At 48.5% G+C, this 14093-nt stretch overlaps 1 long non-coding RNA gene across 1 annotated transcript; it reads right to left on the reverse strand.

Moving 5' to 3' along the window:
• Positions 1-2568: 2568 nt before the first annotated feature.
• LOC113456335 lies at positions 2569-7029 on the reverse strand. Its single transcript, XR_003377154.1, has 3 exons — positions 6571-7029; positions 6358-6484; positions 2569-3167 (listed from the first exon to the last, which is right to left on the reverse strand). It is a non-coding gene; the product is annotated as an uncharacterized LOC113456335 (long non-coding RNA).
• Positions 7030-14093: the final 7064 nt, after the last annotated feature.

A 14093-nucleotide genomic window follows, 5' to 3' on the forward strand; every position in this document is an offset into this window, starting at 1 on the left:
TGCTAAAGGGCCTGGTAGACCCATATGGGATCTGATATGTGTTACATACAAGGGATGACTTTTATATCTGATTACTTGTCATTGAATAAATAATAAAGTTAATTATGAATCATCTGGAACAAGTTTGGGGGGGGGGTCGAGAAGCCAGCAGCAGCAGGGATGCGTGGCTGCGGGCAGGAGCGGTGTGGTGCCCAGGCAGCCAGGCTAGTGTGACAGGTTCTAGGATCACAGCAGGTTGCAGCTGTGTCGCATGGGCCAGGCTGAGGGCACCTGCAGCTGCTCATGTGTAGCCAGGGGCTGAGGGTGTATGGCAGTGGCGGCAACAGTAGAAGCCTGAGGAGGTGTGAGCGGGTGGTGAGGCGGCCCAGCTCGTGCAGCAGCGGACCAGGGAGGGGGTCCAGGGAAAACCTGCAAACCATAGGGAGAGGGAGCAATCTACCTAAAGAGCGGACACAGGGGGCCGTGCAGGAGAAATCCACATGGTGGGAAGTGAGGGCACGGGGTGGGGTGGAGAGGGGGCTGCCTGAAAGGCAGTCCTGGCAGTTGGCTGCTGGCTGCAGTGGCTGCTGAGCTGGATGGTGGCTGTGACTGTAGTGTTTGGGGTCGGGTGCACAGCCTGAGGTGCCGTTTTAGGGAGACTGCAATGGAAAAAGCCCCTGGCTGGAAAAGTGCTGAAGTGTGGAGAAGTGGTGGCTTTAAAAGCCGCTGCGTGATCTCCACCCCACGTTGAGTGCCAGATGAACTGATTGCTTATATTAGTCTATGATATTGTTCTATTATTAAATAAAACTTGGGAGTCAGATATTGGGGTAAAAACCAGATAGAGCCAAAGACTAATGGAGAAATGACCAGCTGACCCCACATCTCCAGATCGAAAAGATCGGGTATCTTTCTAAGTCCTTCCCTACACTACTTCCTGTGCCTTCCTATCTTGGTCTTCCAAAAACTCTACCGCTAATCCTGGCCCGTTGAACCACCCTCTGGCTCAAGGTTTAAATTTATTGGCAGTCTCAGAGTGTCAGTGCGAACAAAAGTCCCCCAACACAGGTGTCTCCAGGAGGAAGGGCCTCAGCCAACTGCTGAACGGACCTTCACCTTCTCTATAACCATGGCGTCCAGATTCCACAGTGTTTCTGGGTTGCTGCTTCATTTTATCGTTCACTTTAAGAGGTACACAGTCGTCCATCACCAAGCACCCCATATCCCAGTCGTCACCCCTGTTGATAAACACCAGAGTCGTATATAAATGTCTCAGCTGTTTAGAGTGTGCCTGTGCCTTGAAGCTGCCCTTTTAGCTCAACTGTCTGCATAAGTTAAAACCTGAAAGAAAGCTGGGCGGTGGTGGCGCATACCTTTAATCAAAGCACTCGGGAGGTAGAGGCAGGCGGATCTCTGTGAGTTTGAGGCCAGCCTGTCTCTACAGAGTGAGTTCCAGGACAAGCTTCAAAGCTACAGAGAAATTCTGTCTCAAAAAAAAAAAAATCAAAATGGGGAGGGGGCACTTGAAAGGAATTATTAGTTCAAAAGAAACACAAAGATGGCCAGGCATGGTGGTGCAGGCCTATAACTCCAGAACTAGAGAGCCTTGGGCAAGATGATCATGTGTGCCAGGCCAGCTTGAGCTACAGATGAGACCATGTCTCAGAATGCATATTCTATACATACCACACACACACACACACACACACACACACACACACACACACACACTGGCTTTAATTGGTAGTGGTATGAATCTACTCATGAGGGCAGGGTCTCTCCGATCTAACAGTCCACCATGGCCCCAGCTCCATCAGTGCAATGCTAGGGCCTAAGTTCCAGCATTTGAATTCAGGAGCCACACTTAGACCTAGCCTTCCCCTAGGGAGTCATAAAAATGGGTCTCAGAACTAGCCCTGGCTCATCGCCTCCGCAGTTTCTCTAGTAGTGGGATCCTTACCTCCACTCAAATGACTTTCGATATCTTCCTGACCAGGGCCACCGCCTCTCAGGCAGCTCCTCCAGGTCACAGCTCGGGAACTGCAAACTGTCTCTCTTTTAGGCGTACCAAGCTCCTTCCCTGCCAGGAGTATCTCCACCTGCCCTTTCCTGTTCTGTCCAGTTCCATCAGCGACCGGAGTCATAGTGACAATACACCCTCAGTCCACCAGAGGGCGCTGTATCACGAGAAAAGCCCACAACTGTTTTCCTCTCCAGTTCTCCCTACCCCTGGGTGACAGTCCAAAATCCTGCCGCGAGTGACTGCTGCAAACCCCTAACTGTACCAAAGAGTTTACACCACAAGCTGCGCTGTGCGGTTTCCCAGTGTGTCTTTCTACACACTGTGGCCGGAACTTTTACAGTTTGAGGTGGAAAATGATTAGACCCCAATTCCTTTTCCTCTTTTGAAACCTCACAGGTAGATTTGTTCTGGAGGGATCTTATCAACCTCACTTTGCCTTTTTCTTACTAGCCCCGCTGTGATGTTTCCAAGTTGCAGTCTCAACTCTAAAAACCAAGACAGTTACTCAGTGATTGACGGCATAGCATAGAGCAAGGAGCATGGCCAAGCGGGACAGAGGGGGCTCGTGTGTGAGCCCTTTATGATGCTCTTACATATCACTTGATAGAATATCCTACTGAGTGTGTTATGATTATAGTAACTGCAGGTAAGGGATGGAGGCTGCTAGCCTTGAAGGGGTTCCTCAAGCAGGAGGAGAAACTGGGTTCCTGGGGTCTCCTCCTTCAGGACTAAGCACAGCCACTGGAAAGCAAGCCCTCGCGTGGCCCCTCCTGTGCTAATTCCCATCCATGACCATAGGACGGCCTGTTTCTCAGGGAGGTGGAAAGATCCACGTTACCCACAGCAACCAAGCCTGAGGATGTGGGAGAAGGAAGCAAACATTTAGGAAAAGAGCCGGTGTTCTTTGCGCTCCTGTGTCCTGCAGTCCTTACAGCCACAACGGTAGGCAGCCTGCTGTTCTTCACGGTCAGACGAGAAAACTGAGCCGCAGCAGTGTCTGGGAGAGTTCGTGGTCTACACCTGACTTCCCACTGACCCTGCACCTGGTTTGCTCCACATCAGTGATTCTCCAAGTGTGGTCACCAGGACAGCAGCAGCATCAGCATCTGGACTTGGTAGAGACGGGGGTATGGGCCAAGCAATCCATGTCTCCCCGAGGAAGGCTCTGAACAAGTCAAGCGGTCTTGGATGAACAGAGTCCACAGTTAGAAATCCTATTATAAGTATTGTGATTAGCTGGGCTGCGGTGGCACAAGCCTTTAATCCCAGTACTCGGGTGGTAGAGGCAAGAGAATCTCTGTGAGTTTGAAGCCAGCCTGGTCTACAAGAGCTAGTTCCAGGGCAGGCAACAAAGTGACACAGAGAAACCCTGTCTCAAAAAACTAAACCAAACCAAACAAACAAAAAAAGTATTGTGATTTCTATGTCAATTGGAGTTTATCAAGCAAGCCATAAGGTCTGGGAAGGACTGGAGGGTGCTAGGTACTCAGGCCCAAACCCTCCTCTCCAGGGTGGGTGCTGGGAAGCTGCCATTTGGACAGGACCTGCCACCCAGTGCAGGCAAACCTTTGAGAACCTCGGCACAGAAGGCTTTAGACTGGACAGACCCATGGGGATGGGTGGTGTGGCCTGCTATAAACCTTGCCCCTCTGTACCCTGGGGTTCCTCTCTACAGAAGGTAGTCCTGGCAGAAAGAGATGGATTCTGGGATCAGGTTTGCTTGTTACATCTAAAAGGGGAAGCCAAGCTAGAGGTGAGGCCACAAAGGTTAGGCCATGGACTCCTTGGAGCATGGTTTCTGAATCCTGGGGCAGAAAGGACCCAAACAGGTCCCATCAAATTTGCATTTTTCAGCTTTACAGCCCGAGGGAGTTGAGCTGAGGAGGAGGGAGAGGAGGTGATGCTGGCTAGCAGGGGCACCAGCTCTGGGCCATACTGCCTAAGTTCACATCTCTGCTCCGCCCAAGCCCACAGCTGTGGGACCTGGGACAATGGCTTAACCAGTTAGTGTATCAGTTGCCTAATCTGCCAAAGGCTCAGGAGAAGAATTCAAAGACCCGTGTGAGGTCCACAGGGTGAGTGCTCCGTCGGTTCTATTGGCAAAGGCCTCATCATTTCTCGGAGAGCAAAAGCAGGATGCCAACTACCACGGCAATATAAGCACTCTAAGGACCAAGACAGGTAGTATGGTCACTGACGATCCTCTGAGTAGCTCTGGGGACAGTATGGCCCCCTGTCACATTAGAACAGACCCCTGTCCTCAACCTCCCAGGAGCATAGGCCACCTGCTAGACACAGAGAGCTGGCAGGAAGGCTGACCCTGTCCTCCCTCAGCCCAGGCCTGCCCACATGACCCAGCTTCCTGTTTGTGATACCAACGTCGGAGGGAGGAAATCAACACCCCACCCAGAGCTAGAGGGCAGGAATGTGGACGTGCTGATGTGACGTCAAAGCTTGTCCCAGTTCTGAAGAGAAGGGATGGGAAGGGCTTCCTGCTGAGCCTCTGCGCCAGTGTGCTTGGCCTGCTGGAAGGAGCCCATTCAGAACTTTCTCTGTGGTTTGTTGCAGGGGTGAATGCAAGTCCTGCCCCAACACAGCTGTAGAACCTGGGCGAACCACCTCCTCCTTGCAAGTCAGAGTTCCCTCTTCTGTAGGACAGGAACACCAGCGCTAAAGGAGCCAGGGAGCCCATCTGGTATGAGAGAAGCCCCCCAGCCCTCTACCCGTGAGCCTGTTCCTCACTGCAGGAGCCATAGAGATCCTTGTCTTCAAGAAAGACACAAACCCCCACTCTATGCCCCCCCCCCAAATGGCGCCTACTCTGGCTGCCACAGGCTCCTGTGCCAGCATCTGCCTGCTGACAAGGCGAGGGGAGGAAGTCGGCCACCTAGGCATGAAGCATTTCCAGGGGTGGCTAGGAGGAGCTTTCCCAGCGTTTGTGCTGTGACTCAGGCTGAAGCCTGGACTTAGGCACTTCCTGGTCCAGTGACTCAGTTTCCCCCATTCTACAGAAACATCACACCGCAAGACCTGCTTTTCAGCCTTGAAGAGGCATGGAGGCAAGGCTACTGCGTGTCGGTGGGGCCCTTCAAATACCATGCTCAGAGGCCTACTGTGTGCTTGTGGCTTTGACTCTCAGTTGAGCCTTACGGAGTTAGGAATACTATTGGCCCCACTGTGTGGAGCGATAAGCAGACCAAGGTAGGGAAAGAAATTGTCTAAGATCATGAAGGTAAAAATGGCTGAGCCTGGAAGGGGTGTGGCCTCCATTGATAGTAGTGGGCCATACCCTTGACCCCAGCGGGTGGTTATTTCGGGGCTCGCCTCCCCACTTCACCCTGCACAAGGTCTCCTGATCTACTCTCCCACCTGACCCTCTTTCAGATTTGGTCACATACACGATAGCAATTTAACTCAAGTCTGTCCTCCCTTCTGTGGTGGACTGCTGGTGTCCCCAGGGGCCAGGGTGGGTCTGGAGTGCCGCTCCTCTGCCCCATATGCCCCGGAGAGGACCATCCAGGTGCTCCACCCTATGAGCCTGGACTTCCCAGCTTGGCACTAGAGGAGAGCTGGCATGAAGGACTGATACAGACTGGGCAGGCCCATGGATGCCCCTCGGAGGGCAAGTCGCTTAGGAGGGAGAGACCAGGAGTGGACCTGCCTGGGGCCCAGATGGGCCCTTGCTGGATAGTCTGCCCTCCTTCACAGTTCCCCTCTGTCTTGCCCAGGATACCACTGAACCCCACTTCAGAACCAGAGATACCTGGATTAGAATCAGGATTGGCTGTTCCCCGGACTTGTGACCTTGGGCATGCGCATCTGTCCCTGAGCCTGTGTTCCCCGGTACTGCTACACAAACACAGGAATGACCCAGTTTCTGATGAAGACATCACATCTTTAAAAAGTCTAGAGTATGCCGGATGTGGCAGCGCGTGCCTTTAATCCCAGCATTTGGGAGGCAGACAGGTGGATCTCTGTGAGTTTGAGGCCATCCTGATCTACAGAGGGAGTTCCAGGACAGGCTAAAAAGCTACAGAGAAACCCTGTCTCGAAAAACAAACAAACAAAAGTCTAGTGCACCTACCATCTGACAGAGCATTCACTTAATAAACTCTGGCATTAGGTAGCTGGTGTGTATTGGCTTCTACCTATACCTAACCATACGGACACGGGGAGGAGCTCCGTGAGTGACTCTAAGAGCCCCTTCCCCAGGTGACCAGCAGGTGGCAGCATCGGCCCCTTGTTGGCTCACAGGCATCCTCTCTCAAAAAGGAATGTTTTGTAGATTTTTGCAGAATTTTTTTTTCCAGCCTAGAAGTTGGCGCTCCACCCTGAGTTACACCCGCGGTACTTACAGAGTTTCACGCCGTCGGTGGTGAGGAAGTAGGCTTAGGAGTTGAAGTCTCCTGGAGGATTTCCGGCCCGCTAATCCCATAGGCCATGCTTCCTGCTCTCCCCCTCGCAAGGCTGCCAGATCTAGCTCTGTGGGAAGAAGCAGAGGAAGCCTCAACCTGGATACCCTTCCGCCTGCTGCCCTGCCTGTCTTTCTGAAGCCTGGGCTCTCTCACCTTCTCCACCTCTTTCTCTCTCCCTTCTTTTCTTTCTCTCTCATTCAACTCCTGTGTGCGCCACATCTACCGAAGGTGCACAGGTTCTGATCCAGGGTCAGGGTGTAGGGTACAAGACGTGACCTTTAAAGCCTTCAAGCAAAACTGGAAAACAGGCAGTAATAAAGGAAGAAAGGTGCTTCAGACCCTGGCGAAATCTGCCTGTTGTGGTGTGACAGAGTGACCACCAGGAAGCATGGAGGAGGCTGGGAAGCCTCCAGGGAAAAGGTGAGCCAAGCAGAGGTGCAATGCTCACAGGCCCTTGGGCAACCAGTAATGTCTTGGGGGTGCATGGAGCCTGGGTCCATGCTTTTCCAAGGTGCTTGAGCTTGCCGCAAGCCACATAGCTGCCAGCACTGAGGAGCACGCTCACTGCCTTTCCACGATGGGAAACTAGCTTCCTCAGCCAAAGCAGGCGCTGAAAGGAAAGAAGAGTGGATAATTTAGCCTGTGCTGGGTGCCACGTACTCTGCTGGGCTGTACCTGTAGATTATCGTCACTCAAGAGGATTCCAGAGGCAATGAAATGGGGGTCTAGGAACAAGGTGACCCACCCAAGGTCGTAGTCGTCATAGTCAGAGAGTAGGAGACCTGAGGTTTGAACCTGAGGCTTCCCTGAGGAAGTAAGCAACTGGTGCCCTTTGTCCTGGAAACCTTCGAGCCATCAGGAGGACCTCTTCTTCTTGGGTCCAGCAAGACACCTGGCAGAATGTTCTTAGGATCCCTGATCTACTCCCATCCCACGGTGGTCTCACTTTCCTGCAACAATGTTCTCCTACCTGTCGCTGCCACCACACCACACCAACCCTGTCGCCTCTCCCTGGATGGCTCCACTCTGGGACTAGCCTCTAAGGTCACAACACTATGTCTGTGCCCTCCACCAGGCTGCACCTGAACTCCTGTGGAAGTCATGACTCAACTCTATACCTGCCCCTGCACCCACACTGAGAGCACTTACTGATCCATTCCTCCCCAGAGGTGAGCACTATGTGGATAGAGAAAGGGCTCCGTGGATGGAAGACCTTTGCTTGAGCCTTCAGGGAGAAGATCAGAGAAACAGTGGCGGCAGTGACCCGGGCCATCTGGGTCATGGGTAGAGTCAGTGGTAGGGACAGGGCATCAGCAGTCCTAGTGATGTCTGTGTGTGCAGAATAGTGATGGGTGAACCCTACGACGTGACCTGGAACATCTCCTCCTGTAGCGAGGGTGGAGTCCCCAGAGCTCAGAGCAGGATGGCAAAGTGTGTGAGGGTCTGACTCAGCCAGGAAATATGGGGGAACAGGGGAAACTGGGTACAGACACCATCCTTGCACAAGCAAGGCTTGGGCACAGCCCAAAGGACTGTCACTTGCTGTGCCATCCCTAAGCCTCACTGTGGTCCATGAAGCAGGTGGGATTCTACTCTTGGTATAAACAAGGAAGCTAATGTTTCCAGAAAGAAAGGTGCTTGCCTGTAAGTCTTCAGTCAGGAAACAGCAGATCTGGGTTAAGGGACAGCTGTGGAATAATCCTTCTGTACACTGTGAAGATTTGTCGCTCAGATTGTTTTAATAAAAAGCTGACTGGCTGGTAGCCAGGCAGGAATTATAGGTGGGACAACCAAACTAGGAGAAAGATGGGAAGAAGGATGGAGTCAGAGGAGATGCCAGTCAGTCACCGAAGAAGCAGGGCATATAGAAAATGAGGTAATAAGCCATGAACTATGTGGAAAAGCATAGATAAGAAATAGGGTTTAATTTAAATGTAAGAGTTAGGTAGTAATAGGCCTGAGTTATTGGCTGAACATTTATAATTAATATTAAGTCTCTGAATCAGTTTTTTTTTTTTTTGGGAATAAGTGGTCAGGACAGGAAACCTCTGCCTACAAATGGTGCCTGAGAAGGCAAGATAAAAGATTCTAGATATGCAAAAACAGAGCTTCCTAGTCTTATGTCTCTCATGCTGACTGCAGTACAAAGCCACTTCTCCTGGCAGCTGCCAGCACACCATGAGCTAAACTGCATGGGTTCTTCAGTCTCTCAGTACAGGTGGCAGTACAGAGAGGTAGCTCTCTTAGTTGCTGCCTGTGGGCTTGAGCCAGCATACTGCATGGCGGATTTGGGATTTTGTTCATGCAGACAAAAAAGGATTATAGATACACGGTAAAGACAGATTCAGACAGGAAAAAAAAAAACTCTAAATGGGGTACAGTGTATTAAAAAATGTACAAAGTCTTGGGAGAGAAAAGGATAAAGACAATCATAGATTAAAAATAATTTAAAAATAGTAAAGTCCTTTAAAAAGGAATAGAATAACAAAAAATATCATTAAGTCACACACATAAAGATGGGAAATACATAGAGAGTCTGGATACTGTATGTTATTGTGCTTTGAATTTTTTGTCTGCTAAGTAAAGAGCAATAGTGGCTCAGAGACAGTTGATTATAAAAACCACTGGATTAAATAAACCTATATATTTAAAATGTCTTCACTTCAAAGTGGAAGTAAAAAAATACGTTACTTTGGGAAAGATGTTCTGCTTGTATTTCCACAGAAAACAAAAGGCTATGGATTCATTCAAAATTAAAGAAAATCAGGTTTGGTCAAGGAAGACCCCCTGAAATTAAGACTAGAGACATAAAGAAATAAACCTAGAAGAACTACAAGATGTGATACATATATTTTACCTGCTCAAACACATAGCAAAAAAAAAGTCATCTTTGACTTGTGTACAATGCAGCGTCTATACTTATATTAATGCAGCTATGTATGCTACTTAAAAAGTTTATGTATTTTCAGAGAAAATGAACCAAATGCCAATGAAAACAGATAACCCAGGTGACATAGCTTTTCAAAATGCCTCAGAAATTTGCATCCAGAACAGCTTCAAGGCTGCTGGCTGAGGTGATACAGCTTCATGGAATACTCCAGCCAGATTTTGACAATAATCCTAAATTTCCTCAGAGTCCCCCAAAGATAACAGCACCCACAAACAATAGGAAGCAATCTAGAGAATTATGCCCACATTCTCAAAAGATAGGTTATAGATATTTATTATCATTTAAAGGGAGTGAGTGGTTACAACTTGTTATTGGTCAGGAAAAAGTTGAACAAATAAGATTATATTCAGAGATCTCACTCTAAAAAGAAAAGAGGAATATGGAAATGATAGGATGAAAGGGTAGTTTATTGAATCTAATCCAAAACAACTATTAATCTTAAATATTTTACATTGGCATGGATTTTTGTTTATTGGTACACATTTAATGTTAATTTTGGTATATTGTAAGTATGTTTCTACTCTTGCTTAAGGTATTATATTTATGCAGCTCATTTAAAATGTAATGTATAATTAGAAATACAGAGTAAAATTCATCTATAGTAGTCAAGCTTATAATCTTGTTAGGTGTGTTTTCTTTATTTTATTATTTATTTATTTATTAAAGATTTCTGTCTCTTCCCCGCCACCGCCTCCCATTTCCCTCCCCCACCCCCAATCAAGTCCCCCTCTCTCGTCAGCCCAAAGAGCAAGGTATGTTTTCAACATCATACACAGATGTATTTATATAGATGGTCTTCAGAACACTTCAAAGACCTACAGAATATGATATTTAATATGTTTAATAACCTAAGGCTTTTCATGAAAGTGAGACATGTCTGCTTCTAGCAGCACCAATCTACTTCAGAGAAGATGATGGGCATTGAAGAAACTCCATATGGAGGTTTCTTTCTTTATGGCAAAAGCTAGCCTTGTGGGCAAAGAAACTGCCCTTACCTCAGTCGCTGACAGTTACTGTCTAAACTAGACCAGAAGGATGCAAAAAAGAGACTTCCAAACTTTACCAACACAAGGTAGGACAGTCCTTCAAAATTCCCTGCTTCTCAAAAAAAATATGTCAGATATTCTAGGCCTGCAGGCAAGGGATGGATGCCCCAACATTAAAGAGGAAACTCAGGTGACTGTTGGCCTAATACCTCTGTCATTAAGTAGCATTTTCTCCTTATGGGGTCTTTGATGGAGTTAAAGACCAAATAGTTAACCTTATAGTTTTTCTTAGTTATTATTTAAAAAAAGGAAATTAGGTATAAAACTTTAGGCCCACAAAGATAAATTAGATAGTAGACTATTTTCTTTAATTTTGTCAAGTACAAATAGACTGGATATTATAACTGTTATTCTTACTTGATAACTGTCTAATTTTACTATGTTAAAGATAAGACCTTCCTTTTCAATTGTACACAAAGGGAGAAAAACTGGGAATAATCCTTTCATACTCTGTGAAGATTTGTTACTTGGATTGGTTTAATAAAAAAGATGATTGGCTGGTAGCCAGACAGGAATTATAGGTGTGATGAAGATGATTAAAAAACTAAGGGACAGATACTGGTGTTTAACCTGAAGATCCAAAAAGAAAAACAGTCAGTCACTGACTCTTACCTCGACCTCAGTCTGAAATGGCGAACCTTCCTCCAGAAATCTCAGAATGAGACTGAGACTGAGAGCTGTCTCCTCCCATTTTATAATCTTTTCTAGGGCTGGAATTAAAGGCATGCACCACTGGAATTAAAGACATGCACTGCCCAGTTTCAATGGCAACTAGTGTGGCTAGTAAGATAAAAAGGTGTGTGCTACCACTGCCTGGTCTGTAAGGCTAACAAGTGGGGCTGTTTTACTCTCTGATCTTTAGGTAAGTTTTATTTATTAAAATACAAATGAATTGCCACTACGTTGGAACAACCAAACTAGGAGAAAGGTGGGAAAAAGGGTGGAATCAGAGGAGACACCAGTCATCCAGCTGTTGAGGAAGCAGGATGTATAGAAAATGAGGTAAGAAGCTATGAGCCATGTGGGAAAGCATAGATAAGAAGTAGGGTTTAATTTAAATGTAAGTGTTAGGTAGGAATTGAAAACGAAATTTATGCCCTGACAAAGCTGAGGCATGCATGGGCAGCCTGTATATGGCGGTTCTGTTGAACTTGTCCATATTGGGTTTCATAGTCTTAAGTTGATAAGGATGACTGACCAGGTCTCTTCCTCAAGAGGGCACCAGATCTCATTACAGATGGTTGTGCTACCATGTGGTTGTTGGGAATTGAACTCAGGACCTTTGAAGAGCAGACAGTGCTCTTAACCATTGACCCATAGGTATTACTAATAATAATAGGTATTAGTAATAAGCCTGAGCTATTGGCTGAGCATTTATAATTAAGTCTCTGTGTCAGTTATTTGGGAGGCAGTTACTAGTTATTTGGGAGCAAGCTGTCAGCACAGGAAAACTCTGCCTACAGGGGACCAGATGGAGATGACCCAGTGACCCTGGGTAACAGGTGCTCACAGGGGTTCAGGAATGAGTTAGGGATGCTGGAGTCTCTGAGGGGATAGGGCTTTCAATGCAGGGCCTATGGACTGGAACTAGTCTCAAGGGAGCATTCAGGCACACTCTCCAGGACTGGCTCTCCAACCAGCCCACAGAGGAAGTGACCTAACACACAACCTGACATTCCGGGCTGTTCACTGTGACCTTTCAGCAGGTCCATGCTAGGCCGAGACTTGGCCCTGGAGTTGCTCTGCCCTTAGCAAACCTTCCAGCCTCGTACCCTCCAAGCCTTTCCTGGCCCCCGTGTCCACAAGCTGACCATTTACTTAAACCCCATACCTCTCTCTAAGGTCTACACGTCTTTACCCAGGTCATGCTCCTCTGTGGCTCTCCTGGGGTGACTCCCAGAAGGCTGCTCTACTACATCAAGAGCCACCTCTGGTTTTGTGGGCTCTGGTGATTCATTCGCTGGCAGATGGAGGGCACCGTACTCTGCCAGGACCCCAGATCTGCCCAGCTCTCCTCTCTGTGGTTGGTCCTGCTCTTCATCAGGCTATCAGAACAGCCTCATTGGCTGTTCATTAGTCGGCCTCAACTAACCAAGATGTCAGGGCCCGGCTTCACCTCTCTCTCACTTGGGTGTCTACAGTGCGGGCAGCATCTAGCTGGCATCTCTACCTTTGTTTGTGAAGGGAAGGAAGGAGCACTTTGTAATTGGCCAGGTAATTCTGTCATGACATCATTTGACTTAATGGCTGGGCGGCAGGGATGTTTTAGAGAAAAGGCCAATACATGAAGCATGGTGAGCATCATCGTAGGTGGGGCATCCACGGGGCAAAGCAGAGATGACCATAGTGCCAGCCTGGGAAACATGGATGTAGACATACAGAGCAGATTAATCTCAGACCTGAGCGCTAGATATACTCATTAATAAGATTTATTTTTCTCTTTCGCCTGCATATGTACGTGTGATCATGTATGAACCTGGTGCCTGTGCAGTTCAGAAGGGGCAGTCAGATCACGCTGGATCATTCAGGAAGGTTGTTAAACCGCTGTGTGGGCGCTGGGACTTGGACCCAGGTCCTTCTAAGCACTGAGCTCCTAGGAGCTCTCCAAACTAACTTTCTGGCAGCGTCCATGGACGGAAGTGACTCCAGCTTCCGCCGGGTGGGGACAGGACACGTTCTTTCGAGAGCCATTTGCTTCACTGACCTAATTAACAGCAAAGGTTATAAGCGTGAAGCAATCGCCCCACCGACGGAGCGGCAGATTGGCAAAGCCCTCTGACACCAACCGAAGCCTTCTGACACCAACCGAAGCCCTCTGACGCCAACCGAAGCCCTCTGACGCCAACCGAGCTTCAGCAGCAATACTGCCCAGCCTCACACCCCCTCAGATATCTTCCCATCCAGCCACCAAGTCCCGTCTTGGACCTCTGCACCAAGGAAATATTATATTGCTTCTGCTTTGAAAGAAGGGTCAAGGCACAGAGAGGCCATAGCTGGCCCCGGATTGCCTCGTTGGGATGCACTCTGAATGCTTGGCTCCAGAGCCTGTGTCTTGGACAGGCCATTTTGCAGAAGGGAATCCTGAGACCCAGACCAAAAAGGAGCTGGGCAGGGACTCCAGGGGTCTGTACTGAATCAGAGACTAAGTACTAAGTGCTGCTGTGTGTGGCAGGGTGGGGTGAAAGGCCCTTCTTGCCTCAGAGTGGCCTGGCTGGCCTTGCTGGGATGGCCTGCTCTCCAACCTCTCCCACATGTTGCAAAATTTCTCACACAGGTAGACCACTGCTCCCTGGTGAGAAGACTGTGGGCTAGCCTGGGAACCAGAGGAACCCAGAGGGTGGAACTGGATGCCACCCTGAGGGCTTGTGCTTGGCACTGTCGTGTCTTCATAGCCACTGTGGTGGAAACATGGTGCTCTCGCTTTCCAAGCAGTGATGCTGTGGCCCAGAGATGTTCAATGTCCTGCTCCAGCGAATGTGATGGAGGCAGAAACAGAGTTAAAACACAGGGCCTGCAGGCACTGGGAACTTTCAGCATCTACCCCCTTCCTTCTGCAAAAACCTATAGGAATCTGTTAACATCAACGCCACAACTCCAAGGCTTGAGCTCTGCTGGCTAGAACCAGTTAACAGGTATTGATTAGGGGTGTTCACATGATCCCTAAATGGCCAAAATCCATA

This window comes from Microtus ochrogaster, chromosome 7 (genome assembly GCF_000317375.1).
Source record: "Microtus ochrogaster isolate Prairie Vole_2 chromosome 7, MicOch1.0, whole genome shotgun sequence".
Classification (NCBI taxonomy): domain Eukaryota; kingdom Metazoa; phylum Chordata; class Mammalia; order Rodentia; family Cricetidae; genus Microtus; species Microtus ochrogaster.